The 13,279-nt window shown below is 34.4% G+C and overlaps 1 protein-coding gene across 1 annotated transcript in view; it reads left to right on the forward strand.

The window, feature by feature from the left end:
* LOC127725319 (baculoviral IAP repeat-containing protein 3-like) overlaps positions 1-13,279 on the forward strand; it is a 30,968-nt gene continuing 17,689 nt past the window's right edge. Inside the window, exon 1 of the mRNA XM_052232246.1 lies at positions 1-32. The gene's annotated coding sequence lies outside the window, so the exon portion shown is untranslated. The remainder of the gene's footprint in view (positions 33-13,279) is intronic.

The raw sequence follows: 13,279 nt of genomic DNA on the forward strand, positions 1-13,279 counted from the left end.
ACGTTTTCAAAAGACGCCGGTACATTTTAGAGGTAAGAGTTTTAAACTATGCTTGTTATAAAATAAAAATAAGGATTGTTAACGATAGTTAATCTTTAATTAAAAAAAACCTAAATTCTTATATAGATACAGTCATGTATACACATCATGCAAACGGCATACATGATACAGAGTCAGTCGAAATTCACGATAACCTTGAAAAGTTCATAACATGAATATATTTCTAAAAATATCGAGACGGCCTTCAATTGTCTGAAAAATTCGTTGACTTATAGATGATAGCACAACAGCCACAAAAATTCATTTATTTTTGCACTAAAACAGGTTTTTTTTCTCAAGAGCATAAATCGTTGGTATATTTTATATGACGTATAGGAAAATAATGGGGGGGGGGGGGGGGTATGTTTTGAACGTTTTGGGAATAGAAAGGGGATGTCCAAGTTTTTAATACTTCAGATTGGAGTATGTGGGGGTGGGGGACATCGATTTTTTCTGTATTTGAAGCATGTACAAATCATAGCTAATTTGATGAATTATACACTAATATCTGAATCATATTAATATGATGGTTCGATGTTTTAGTTATAGCAGTTTTCTTGAAGCTTTTCTGATTATACCCTTTTCCATATAATAAAAACACTAATATAAATAATAACTGTTCCTTACATGATTAATCGTGAAACTCATGATTGCACATATATTTCAATTATTTGCAAAATCTTCAATTATTTAAGATTATGCGAAGCATCTGAGACATGTCTTTTCTTAAATAATTTTCCTTTATGAGATAGAGATGCGAAGTCAGGCTACCCACGCCGATCTGTTCTCTATAAAATGGAAATATATTTTTTGGGGCATGAAAGACATCTTTTTTTTTTGCCTCGCTACGTTTGGCTCTATTGTTAAGATTAAAATCTTGAATTTCGATAATTTCTTCCAGGTTTTTTTTTTTTTTTTTTACCTGAAATTTATTTACTAACTTATGCTTATTTAATAAAAGATATGAAAAATGTGCTGAAATTGAATGAAGGTGTGGTACATGTCAGTGAGACCATAGCAGGCATTTCCTTATAAAATTCCCTGAAGTCAATTCCCCAAATTGAACTTTAGATCCACTATTGATGCAAAATGTTATCGAGCAATAATAATAGATGCATATATTTTTTGTCTCCCGTCGACGAAGCCAAAAAATCGAGACTAAGCGTGCTGTTTCCGGCTTCAGCGGCGCGTCAACAATATACTAGTTTGTGATTAGGTCAAGTTTATAGAAAACCACTAATGGTAGGTCAATGATATTTGGTATGCAATTGTATTAGTATTGGCACATCTCATTTCCATAGAAATGACTTGGCCCTGCCCCCTTACTCATTGTCTTTTGACTTTGAAACTTTTTCTTAGTTTACATGTATTAGTTTGTGATTAGGTCAGTTTAAGGCGAAACATTTGTACATCTCATTTCCACGGTGATAATTTTGCCCGGCCCTTCAGTCATGGTAACTATATTGACTTTGAAACTAGCTTATTTTACATGTATTAGTTTGTAATTAAGTCAATTTAAGCTGAACCATAAGTGGAAGGTCAATGATATGTGTTATGCAGTTGTTTATGCATTGGCACATCTCATCACCATGGAGATAATTTGGTCCTGCCCCGTCAGTCATGGTCTATTGACTTTGAAACTTGTTGCTTAGTTTGCATGTGTTAGTTTATGACTAGGTAAGTTTAAGTGGAACTATTAGTGGTAGGTCAATGATATTGGGTATGCAGTTGTATTGGCATTGGCAAATCTCATTTCCTTAGAGATTGTTTGGCTCCCCCTCTCCCCTCAGTCATGGTTCATTGACTGTGATTTTTTTGCATTATTTACATGTAAAAGTTTGTGATTAGATCAGTTTAAGATGAACGACTTATGTTAAGTCAATCATATTTGGTATGCAGTTTTATTGGTGTTTGCAAATTTCATTTCCATAGATATTCAGCATGGTCCATTGGCTTTAAAACTTTTACATGGTTTACAAGTTTAAGTTTGTGTTTATGTTAACTGAAAAGGAACAACCCATGATACTTTTTGGATGTACACCTCTGATGAACCAAACATTTCTAGAATGAAACTTTTTTTCTTAATCTGATTGTTGGGTTTTTATGACTGTAAGAAAGTAATTAATGAAGAATAAATCATATGGTGGTACACTTCTTTTTTTTTCCTACGGCCATTTGAAAGTACTACATTTTTAATGATTTTCCAATTTTTCATCAATTTTTACCTATATTTTTTGGCTATTATCATGACAAAAATCACAGTTTCAGAATTCAAACTTTTTTTCATACTTTCACTGAAGATGAAGGGGACTAATCTGAATAATTTTAACTTAAATATACATGTATGTAATCGTAATCACAGGTACTGTCTCTTTTTCGTTTTGCAAGCGCCATTAAAGGATGTAATTTTATGAGCTCCTAATATTTTGCCTCTCGTATCCCCACACAGGATTATTACATGGCGGAGGACCCTAAATATAATTTCAAAGGACTTTATTTGTGTAAAACTGAACTGAAACCATGTGAACTGACATTTTTTTTTCCATAATTTTCACTGAAGTGGGAAAACCACGTGGGTGGTCAAATTTTTTTTCTGTGCCCGATATACTGAAAATAGACAGTTTTTCATTGACAATATTTTTGTATGTGTGTCCGAATTATTAGAAATAACATTTTCATTTATTGACAATATATTAAATGTACTTTACAATTTCCCTATGAGTTTATCGAAGGTGAACAAGCAAATTCGGAACCTCGAACCAAGGTTGAATTCCTTGGGAAATTTAGGGAAAATTCCTGTTATACTCTCTGACAGCAAGGGGATATATCTACAGGAGGTCGTTGATTCACAGAGACACCCCGAGAATAAACTTTATTTTTGGTGTAGGCGTGGTGTGGGTGTTGAAGAACAATATAAGTGGCTTAAAGACAATCTAGCAACCAAAATTCAAGAACTTGACTCTAACCACATTACACTCTACATTTGGCTCGGGACCTGTGATCTCACAGAGAAAAAGGGAAAATTTATTGATTTAAGATCGGAGGATTTCACGACCGTACGACACGTGTGTCAAACATATAAACAGATATATGAATATTTGAAAGATTATCCTACAATTTCACTGGTATTTCTCGAAATTCCATATTATTCCATCTACTTGTGGAACGAGCGCCACGACCACGCTTCTCCAGAAAAATTTCGAACACAGGATAAAAAACTTGAACATCAAATTACAGAAGTGAATAAATATATTTCACAGTTAAATACACTTTTTCATAAAAACTCTCCATTATTTGGTCTTGACTTGGAACGGAACAGAAAACATAGAGAGCGTTCCCAAGCATCATATAATTTAAATTACGCACTTTATATCGATGGAATTCATCATATACCAGAATTAGCCAGGTTATGGGTTATTAGAATCGCCTTGCGTCTGCCTGCTGACTGTCAATAAGTTTCTACATTTCCAGTTTTCGTGATTCAGATACGTGAGATTGATCTCATTATCTGGTATGTTACTATTTAATAAATAATAAACTTTGTGTGTTTAAATTGTGTTTTGTATGCAGATTATGATTTTCTTCAAGTTGCCTTATGTTTAATCACATGAATCCCAGTTTTCTGTACGTGAGATTCATCTCATTACAGGCGTATTATTTAACATTCACATTTATTTTTTTATCTGTACGTGAGATTTATCTCATTACAGTGTTGGTTTTTTTCTTCGTTGATGTCGGCGACGAAATATAGCAATTTAAATGATATGAGCGATGGCGAGTCTACTTTAAGTTTACATTCATTAGTTGAAACGGACGACGAATTTACCGACGATTCACTTTTAAGTTCATATTTATTGGCACCGACTAGGCCTTCTCAAAACCAAGAATAAGATCAAAGTTTACATTTATTAGCCCCGACTAGGCCCTCTCAAACCAACAAATTAGATCGTTCTATGCCAATTTTAACACCACAAATAAGCTTGGTTAACAGATTGCATCAAAATAATTTGACTTATAACACAAGTGCATGTTACACTACAAGTACGCCTAGATTAGAACATACAAGTATACCTAGAATAGTACATACAACTTTCATGGAAAAATTAGCTCCGTGTAGGAAATTCGAGGGATATCCCCATGAAAATGGACTTGTTTTCTTGCGCGAATTTGACTCTTTCGCTACACTACATAATATCATGCCTTATGAAAACCAAAGGCGAATAGCAGCTTTTCACCTCCAGTTAACGGGCCCGGCCCTCACGTGGTTTAACTCATTAACATTCAATGACAAAAGCTCCTGGGAAAAACTTATTGAACTGTTTAAGAGAAAATATGTTAATCTCGATTGGGAAAGTCCAACAATCATGCTAGAAAATAAGGTTTTTGAACACATAAAGTTGTCACCGGGTCAAGCACTCGAAGATTTTTACTGCCAGCTTGTAGAAAAAGCTCAATTATTACACAAAGCTGATCATGATATTCTCGCCAAATTCATCAAGGGTCTTCCCGAAAAGTTAGCTTTCTTTGTAAGGGCAGGTAACCACAAAGACAGTAATAGTGCACTATCAGCTGCCAAAATGGGCGAAGCATACGGGTACAGGTTACATGATGAGATATCTGTTTCTGCCATCAAACAACAAATTACACCTAAAGCTGTTGTTGCCGAACAAAACCCGTCAGTCGTACATGAACTGAAATCACAAATTCAAGATTTGACAAGTGCAATACAAAAACTTTCAGCTCAATCAGAACAGCCCAGACAGCAACCTCAAAATCGCAGGCAAAATTATCAAAATTTCCGTCAGTCTGATTACCCTAAAGAACAGCGGGATTACAATTTGCACAGGCGGCCCGAAAATCGTCCACCCTTTTATTGTCACGCTTGTTAAGGGCCACAACATTTTAGGCGCGATTGTATGTGGGATGGTGAAGGTCAGGCTAACCCAAATTCACAATGTCAGCTCTGTAATCGGTATGGGCATTCAGCATCACACTGTTTACGTTTTTCAAGACAACAGGGAAACCGTCAGAACCCGGGGGACACTGGGCACGCTCCTTCGGGCGACCACCCTTAAGTGCCAGAAGGCGTAGTCGCTCTCCTAGTAGACAACACAACGTACATGTACAATCCTGTAATTATACTTGTGACAATAATGAATCTGACTCATATGATAGTACTTGTTCTGAAATAGAAGGAGAGGAGTCATCTCGCCCCAAATTTTTATATATGCCAGTTACTATAGACAATATAGAGATAGCCGCACTTATAGATAGTGGCAGTTCCATAAATGTAATATCACAACAACCTTTTAATTCGTTGCCAGAACATTACCGTAATTCTTTTACAAGTGCAAACGAAAAGATACTTTTGGCAAATAATGCGTCAATAAATATTGTTGGTACAGCACGTATAAAGACCAAAGTTCCGACTGGCAAACATTGGTTACATGTGTACATACTATCTCAAACCTCGAATCCGTTGATATTAGGTACCAATTATTTATTTACTAACAAGATAGTGCTTGATTTTGGTAAATTGTATATAAATACTAAGACTGTGAAGGTTAAGTGTCAAAAACGAATTTCTGTCCCTGCAAATTCAGAATTTTTTATGTGGAGTAAACTTGGAAAGAATGTATTATACGGTACGCAGGGCATATGTACTAGTAGTGACTATATGAACAAAATAGGTTTATTAACAGCTAAGGCTGTAGTGTCAGTTGATCAGAAAAACTCAGTGCCGGTAAAACTAATGAACGTTACTAATGAACCTATCACAATTCAAAGAGGGAAAGTTTTAGCAATTTTTAAGATATTGACGTTGCGCACGATGTTGGTACCAATTCCATTTTGCTATAGATTAGCATAAAAATAAATACGTAGACTGGTCAGTACGATAAAAATATAGTGATTTCTGATTGAATTCATTCCATTAGACTTGAAATTAAAGAAAAAAAGGAACCGAAATTTAAAATACCAGGAATTATAACACTTAATTATCCCATTTTTACGCAAAAAACGTAATGTCCAACGTTTCATTTTGTGTGTAAAGATCAGAGTTCCGTTTCTCTCCTACGGTATTTTTTCTCTGATCATCGTAAAACTTCACAATAATATTGCTATTGTTATAATTATTCGCGTGTTAAAGCAAAATCAATATCACTGAAACCGTAATCCGGAAAGTGTTATTATTGTAAACGGTCTGAAAAAAGTCCAACCGTATGCAAAGTAAGTATATTTCGGGTTTGCGCATTTATACCGTGAAATTGAAAAAGCTGAGAGAAAAAATATTTATTATATTTTGAAAGTTTTTTTACTTTTCTCCTGGTTCATGATATTTTTTTGCCGGAAACCATGCGTATAGTTTCTATTGCAATGACTTCAAAAAGTATAGCCATCTTGTCCCAACGAAAAAAACGCTGTATTTTCTTTAAAATTGAGGTTTTAACCAGCTGTCTATCAAATAAGCATAGTTAGATCATAAAAAATAAAACTTGGCGGTAAAGGTTTTTCTGTTTTTCTTCTTAAACAATATAGTGTTTAATATTTTTTCGTTAGGCAACAAGGTTTTTAGATCGTTTCAAAAAGTATAGCCGTTTTGTCCCAACGTTCGCAAAACGTAATTGATGTCATGCTCTGTTTTTTAATTTTATATCGTAATTATTTGTTTCCAGTTTAATTCGAATGAAAATAAAAAATACATGTATAAATTACAATACAACCAATGTATGAGAAAGGAATAGTTTAAGTTTAAATTCAAATGTTGACAAAATGAGATCGATATAAAAAAAATATCGGGATCTTAGGGTTTTTTTATAGCATATTTGTTTTATATAAGGAACATTGTCTATCTGCAAGTTTTAAATCGTCAAAAGTAACATGTATATTTTTTTGTTAATAAAATAAAATAGAGAAAACCCATTGCTGGCAATTATAACAAACAAAGGATATGCCACAAAAATACGGAAATGAGAAAATTTAAAACATGAGTCCCGAATGTTTAACTTCCTAAATATTTTGCGACAAAGAAAGCATCGGAAAATTATAAAATATAGAAAGGAAAATGAAACGGGAAGAAATGCAACAAAAGGAATAAATATGCAAAAAAATAGGAGAATATGAATTCAAAATCTAATTTATATTAAAAATAAATCTGTGTAAATTTGGACATTATTGTATCGGATTCATTAATGCGAACTGCTGCCGAAAAGAAAATTATCAATTATGGCCTGGAAAGACTGACAACTCCTGTAAATGAATTTCATTTAAAAAAATATCTATACGACCAATTTGAGTTTTATTTGTAAATTTATGCATTTTTTCAGACAAAGCGAAATCGGTTACCAAATTCACAACAGTAAATTGACATCATCAATAATATGCTTGAACGCCTGAAACTTTCTTTGAAATCGTCGAAATCGCCTTATTTTGAGGAACGTCGTGAAACGCTAAGTAGTACCAACATCGTGCGCAACGTCATTAGATACTGATTATTCAATCACGTCATTAAAACCGGACAATGGTAAAATGCAAAGTGTGCAAAATGTTCAGTTAAGTCATAGAACGGAGAATGAAAGTGATGATAGCAAATTTTTATCTTACTTTGATATACCTAGTCACTTGTCCGATACTGAAAAATCAAAACTTAGTCAGTGTTTGCAGTCAAATAAATGTTTGTTTGTAACGGATGAAAATCCAGATTTAGGATACACAGACATTGTTCATCAAAAAATATGAATGAAATCCGACTTTAAACCTAAAAACCAAAGACCTTATAGACTTCCACCTGATAAAAAAAGAGGCCTTACGTGAACACCTTGATGAACTCCTTCGTCAAAATATAATAGCGCCAGTCAGTGAAACTGAGGATGTTCCAATAATCAGTCCTATTGTTTTGGTTTCAAAACAAGATCGAAACAAGAAACAACAAGAAAATTCACAAAAGAGCAGTGCTAAGTACAGATTTTGTTGCGACTTTCGCTATTTAAACTCCCAAGTTCAAGATTTTTCGTATTTTATTCCTGATCTGACCGAACTAACTGAATCATTTTCTGGGAAAACTCCAAATTATCTGGCTTCAATCGACTTAAGCTCAGGATTTTTCCAAATGCCTGTAGATAAAGACAGCCAAAAGTACACTGCGTTCAATACATGTTTTGGAACTTTCAAATTTCGTAGACTTCCAATGGGGTTAAGTTCTGCGCCTTCATCATTTCAGTTATTGATGGATAAAATTCTACAGGGATTGACATTTAAAGTGTGCTTATGTTACTTGGATGATATTCTTATAGCATCAGAAACTTTTGACCAACATATCGATGACTTGAACACTGTTTTCGGCCGCTTGAAAGAAGCCGGTCTTAAACTAGGACCCAAGAAATGTAGCTTTGCACAGCAGTCATGCGTTTTTCTGGGGCATTTAATTTCCAGCAAAGGCATTCAGCCCCCACCGGAAAGGTTGCAAGCGATCAAGGATTATCCTTCTCCAACATCTGTTAAAGAACTACGCCGTGTCGTCGGTCTACTAAATTGGTTTAGAAAATACATTCCAAATTTCAGCTCAGAAATAGAACCAATGACAAAATTACTTAGGAAAAATATGAAATTTCGGTGGTCTGCGGAGCAAGAAAATGCCTTTCAAAAACTGAAAAAAATTGCTTTTAAATTCACCAGTTCTTGCATTTCCAAATTACAATATACCATTTCATTTGGCTGTTGATACATCCAGTAAGGGCATAGGATACGTTCTTTACCAGATTCATACTGATGAACATGAGGAGGACATGATCAGAGTGGTCCGTTTTGGGTCAAAATCATTAAGTCGTTGGCAAAGATCTTATGGCCCCACCAAACTTGAATTACTTGGAATGGTGACTGCAATTCTCGATTGTTCTGTATACTTGCGTGGGCGTAGATTTATCGTTGAATGCGATCACCAGGCTTTAAAGCCTTTGTTTCAAAAACAGCTGAAGGGAGCAATTTATGAGCGCTGGATCGCCATACTCCAACAATATAATTTTGATCTTCGCTATAAACCAGCAAGGGATATGCAGGTTGCCGATGCCCTATCGCGTATTCCGCGGCAGGAGATTTCCGATGAATTTATTAGTCCTGATATTGAAGACCCATATTTCCCGTATAAGGAGGAAATCGTAGGTGATATAAACATTGAAGGTGGATACAAATTTCCATCATTTAGACATTCGGATTCTAGTGAAAACGACCAGATAAACAATATTCGAGTTGATCAAAATTTAACATCAAATTTCAATTTATTAAATCCGGATCATCAACACAAACCCGACTTACAAACGACAGCAGAATATGATGCCGATACGGAAGATGATGTTCCTTGCAAACAAAACAAACTAAAACGCAAAATTGTTTCAAAGAGAAAATTACTTTCCATTCCAAATTTGAGAATAAATCCGTCCGAAAATAACCCAGTTTCAGTAAACAACACAGATATAGAGAGCGTTTCCGACAATGATATGAAACAAAATATTGAAATACAAAATCCGACAAATACCGTAGATACCGATATAAGCGTACCATCAACAGATCGTAGTAGTGATGATCAATCAACTGTTTTAAATGAACATGATTCGGATATTTTCAATCTTACAACGGATGTGAATACGGATCAAGATAACCAAATGAGACGTCAAGTTGAAATGATAGATCTGTTCGAGAGATCTGACTTTAGTGTAGAAAGTTTAAGCAATCTACAACGGAAAGATTCAGACTACGGAAAATTTGTTTCGTACTTCGATAAGGGAGAACTGCCGAAATCACAAAAAGAGGCCCGAAAACTACTTTTGCAATCGCCTGATTTTATGTTGATAAACGGATTACTTTTTCATTCTCGAATTGCAAAATCAAAGCGCGCTAAAAATCTAAAAAATTACCAACTAGTTTTACCAGCAGTTGTAGTGAAAACCGTTATTTCTATGTATCATGACTCATCTCTTGGCGGACATGGCGGAATACAACATACAATTGACTTAATAAAGGAAAAATGTTTCTTTTCAAAATTGGCGCAGAAAATTTCTGACTATATAAAAAGTTGTCCGGCATGTCAAGGAAGGAAATTGACAAAAATCAACACTAAGGCCGGAATTGTCGCATACCGTACGCCAGATTCGCCGTTTCAAGTGTGAGAAAAATCGACATTTTTGGACCAATAAATCCAATATCTCCAACAGGAAATCAATATGTTTGCACGGCGATTGACCTTTTTAGTAAGTTTGTATTTGCCGAGGCTATTCCTACCGCCGATACTATTACAGTGTCTGAAGTTTTATTCAGGATGGTTTCGCAGTTTGGTGTATTTGATACTATAATCAGCGATCAAGGCTCCGAATTCATCAGTAAATGTTTCAAAGAAGTTTGCCGGTTACTAGACATAAATCATGAATACACCCCGAGTTTTGCACATCACTGTCTGGGTGCGTGCGAACGTTCGCATAGAACTTTAGCCGAACGCATGACTCCATACATTGCAGATGGTAAGAACTGGCAAGATTTATTACCTTGTATTCTTTTCTCAATGAACAATACCGTTAACGCCAGTCTAGGATATTCTCCATTTGAGATAGTTTACGGCAGGAGGCCTAATTTTCCATTAACCGGACATTTTAGACAGGATATAAACACGCTTCCAAACGATTGTCATGAATATGTTCAAAATTTGTGCGCAAGATTAGAAATAATTCGATCAGAAGTGAAAGAACATGCATTAACTTCTCAAATAAAAATGGTGGAACGTGTAAATGACAGTTTGAACCCTCTACAGTACGCAGAACATGATTATGTTTATCTCAGCAAAAATCCTACAGGACAGGGACAAAAACTGAAATACCGTTATGCTGGGCCATATATCATTCATAAAATTCACAGTCCTCATATGGTAGTTTTGAAGGACCCAGATTCACAAAAATGCCTTCCGAATCCTATTCACATTAATCGGATAAAACCGGCGTACGTGCGTCAACCAAATCCTGCACAATACTTCATTGATCAAGTTGAAACAAAAATACATGTAAATACAACCACGGACCAAAATACTGCATCGGACTTCTCTGCAACAAGTGAATTATCGAATACGACAGTGTCACATTCTGAAATAAATGACAATGATTCAAATGATACAGAGAACGACACAGGAAAAATTTTGATGAATAACAATTCAAACAATGCGACAGACGAACAAACAAAAAAGTGCAAAGGGAAAAGTATTCAGTCCCCAATCCGGAAATCAACCCGATTAAAAAAGAAACCAGCTCGTTTTGAAGATGAAAGTTTCACCGATCCAGGAGACAAAATTGTTTCGAGTGATGAAAATCGTTTTTACAAAGTTAAACGAATACTTGCTAGGAAAATTATGGACGGAACAATGAGTTATTTAGTTCATTTTATTGGAGAACCGGCTCAAAATGCCCGTTGGCTAAAGGAGTCCGATTTTGACAAGAAAGCCCGTGATTTGATAAACCACCGACTACCTCCACAAATTCTATGAGTCGTTTTGTGTCCGTGAGGTTTACCTCATGATACACCGTTTTTTTAATGTTTTATTCAGTGTTTAATTTTATGGAATGCTCATATTGTACATATTAAACGAATTTTGTTGTAAAATTCCAGACAATTGCCAATTTGAACAATTTATACTTTAATGCTTGACGAGGATGTTTATTTCGAACCTTTTTGTCCTTGAGTTTTATCTCATGACAAGTTACCCGGATGTTTACAGTGATGCTTTACTGGAACTTTTTGTCCGTGAGATTTATCTCATGACAATTTATTAATCTGTGTACAGCGATGCTTTTCTTGAACTTATTGTCCGTGAGATTTATCTCATGACAATGCCCTATGATGATGGTACAACGACTTTTTCTGGCGAACTTTTCATGTTTTTGTCCGTGAGATTTATCTCATGACAATCCGTTACTATGATGTCAGATGAAATTCAGTACAGAGCGGAGCCCAATTTCAATATTATTCAATAAGAATTTTTTTTTTTTTTAAATATACGGACATTAGTTTGTTTGCATATATAATATACATGTACATGGAAACTGCTTATTAACTGCTTAAGATTTTTTTTTATTTTGCATATCTTGATATTACTTATCTTTTTAAAATACTTGAACAATTCGTATTAGGTATGTTTGCTTGATTTTTTCTATTATTCTGATGAAAATAATGAACGATTGTTGATATTGCGTATACATGACATTATGCTAAACACTTGTGCATTTTTATACTTGTAGATTTTTTATTTCAATTTCATTTACATAAGTATCAAGTTTGAATTATCTAGTCATTAACATTTGATTTATTTAATTTTGTAACATAATAGCAGAAAGTTGGTACTGCGTTTTCAGATTTGTAATTCAATAATTATTTTCTATGAAGAATGCCGAATTTTGTATGTTTATATTGAACATCGATCTTTACTATTTTTGAAATATGTTGATGAGATCGTATGAATATGGTTCATTTTGTATTTAGTGGATTTTTAAGGAAACATGATAGTGATATACAGTTTCATTAGCGAGCAAATTAAGGAAAATGTAGAGAGAATGTTTTTTTTTTGGGTTTTTTTTTTGCATGGTATAAAGACGGAAATCTGTAGTTAACGTCCTTTTGGAACTTTTATGAGGAGTGTATTATCTAGGATCTATGTTAGTGATATCGAGATAATTTCAAAAATAAACCCCGTGAATTGTATCTTTCTGATATGTTTTATCTGTTAGCAATTTCATATTTTTTATGAGAGTGTGTGTGCGTAAATGGGTTTGGTGCACCATGATTCTGTGAGAGATAGTTGATATATTTTTTTGAAACTTGCAACTTATGAAATGTGATCATTATAGGACATTTTCACAATATTGTAAGAGTTGGGGGCTCTGTTGAATTTATTACTCAATGATACATGTATCACGAAACAATTTCGGATCTGTAAAAATATATTTAACTACTAACTTTCAAAAGTTGGGATTTCGCAACGTCAGATAATTGTCATTTTTCATGCTGTGTTTTGAGATGGTATATGAGTTGGTGCATATATATTGTAAAGCGAATTCAACCCTGAGAAAAATTTACATTTTTCTTTTGTCGGGGGGATGTAATATATATATAGGGGGTTGAATCCGCGTTTCCGGAAATACTGTTCAGTCCGTATACGATTTTGTTATATACATGTATGTAATCGTAATCACAGGTACTGTCTCTTTTTCGT

Source organism: Mytilus californianus, unplaced genomic scaffold (assembly GCF_021869535.1).
Source record: "Mytilus californianus isolate M0D057914Y unplaced genomic scaffold, xbMytCali1.0.p SCAF_15, whole genome shotgun sequence".
NCBI lineage: Eukaryota > Metazoa > Mollusca > Bivalvia > Mytilida > Mytilidae > Mytilus > Mytilus californianus.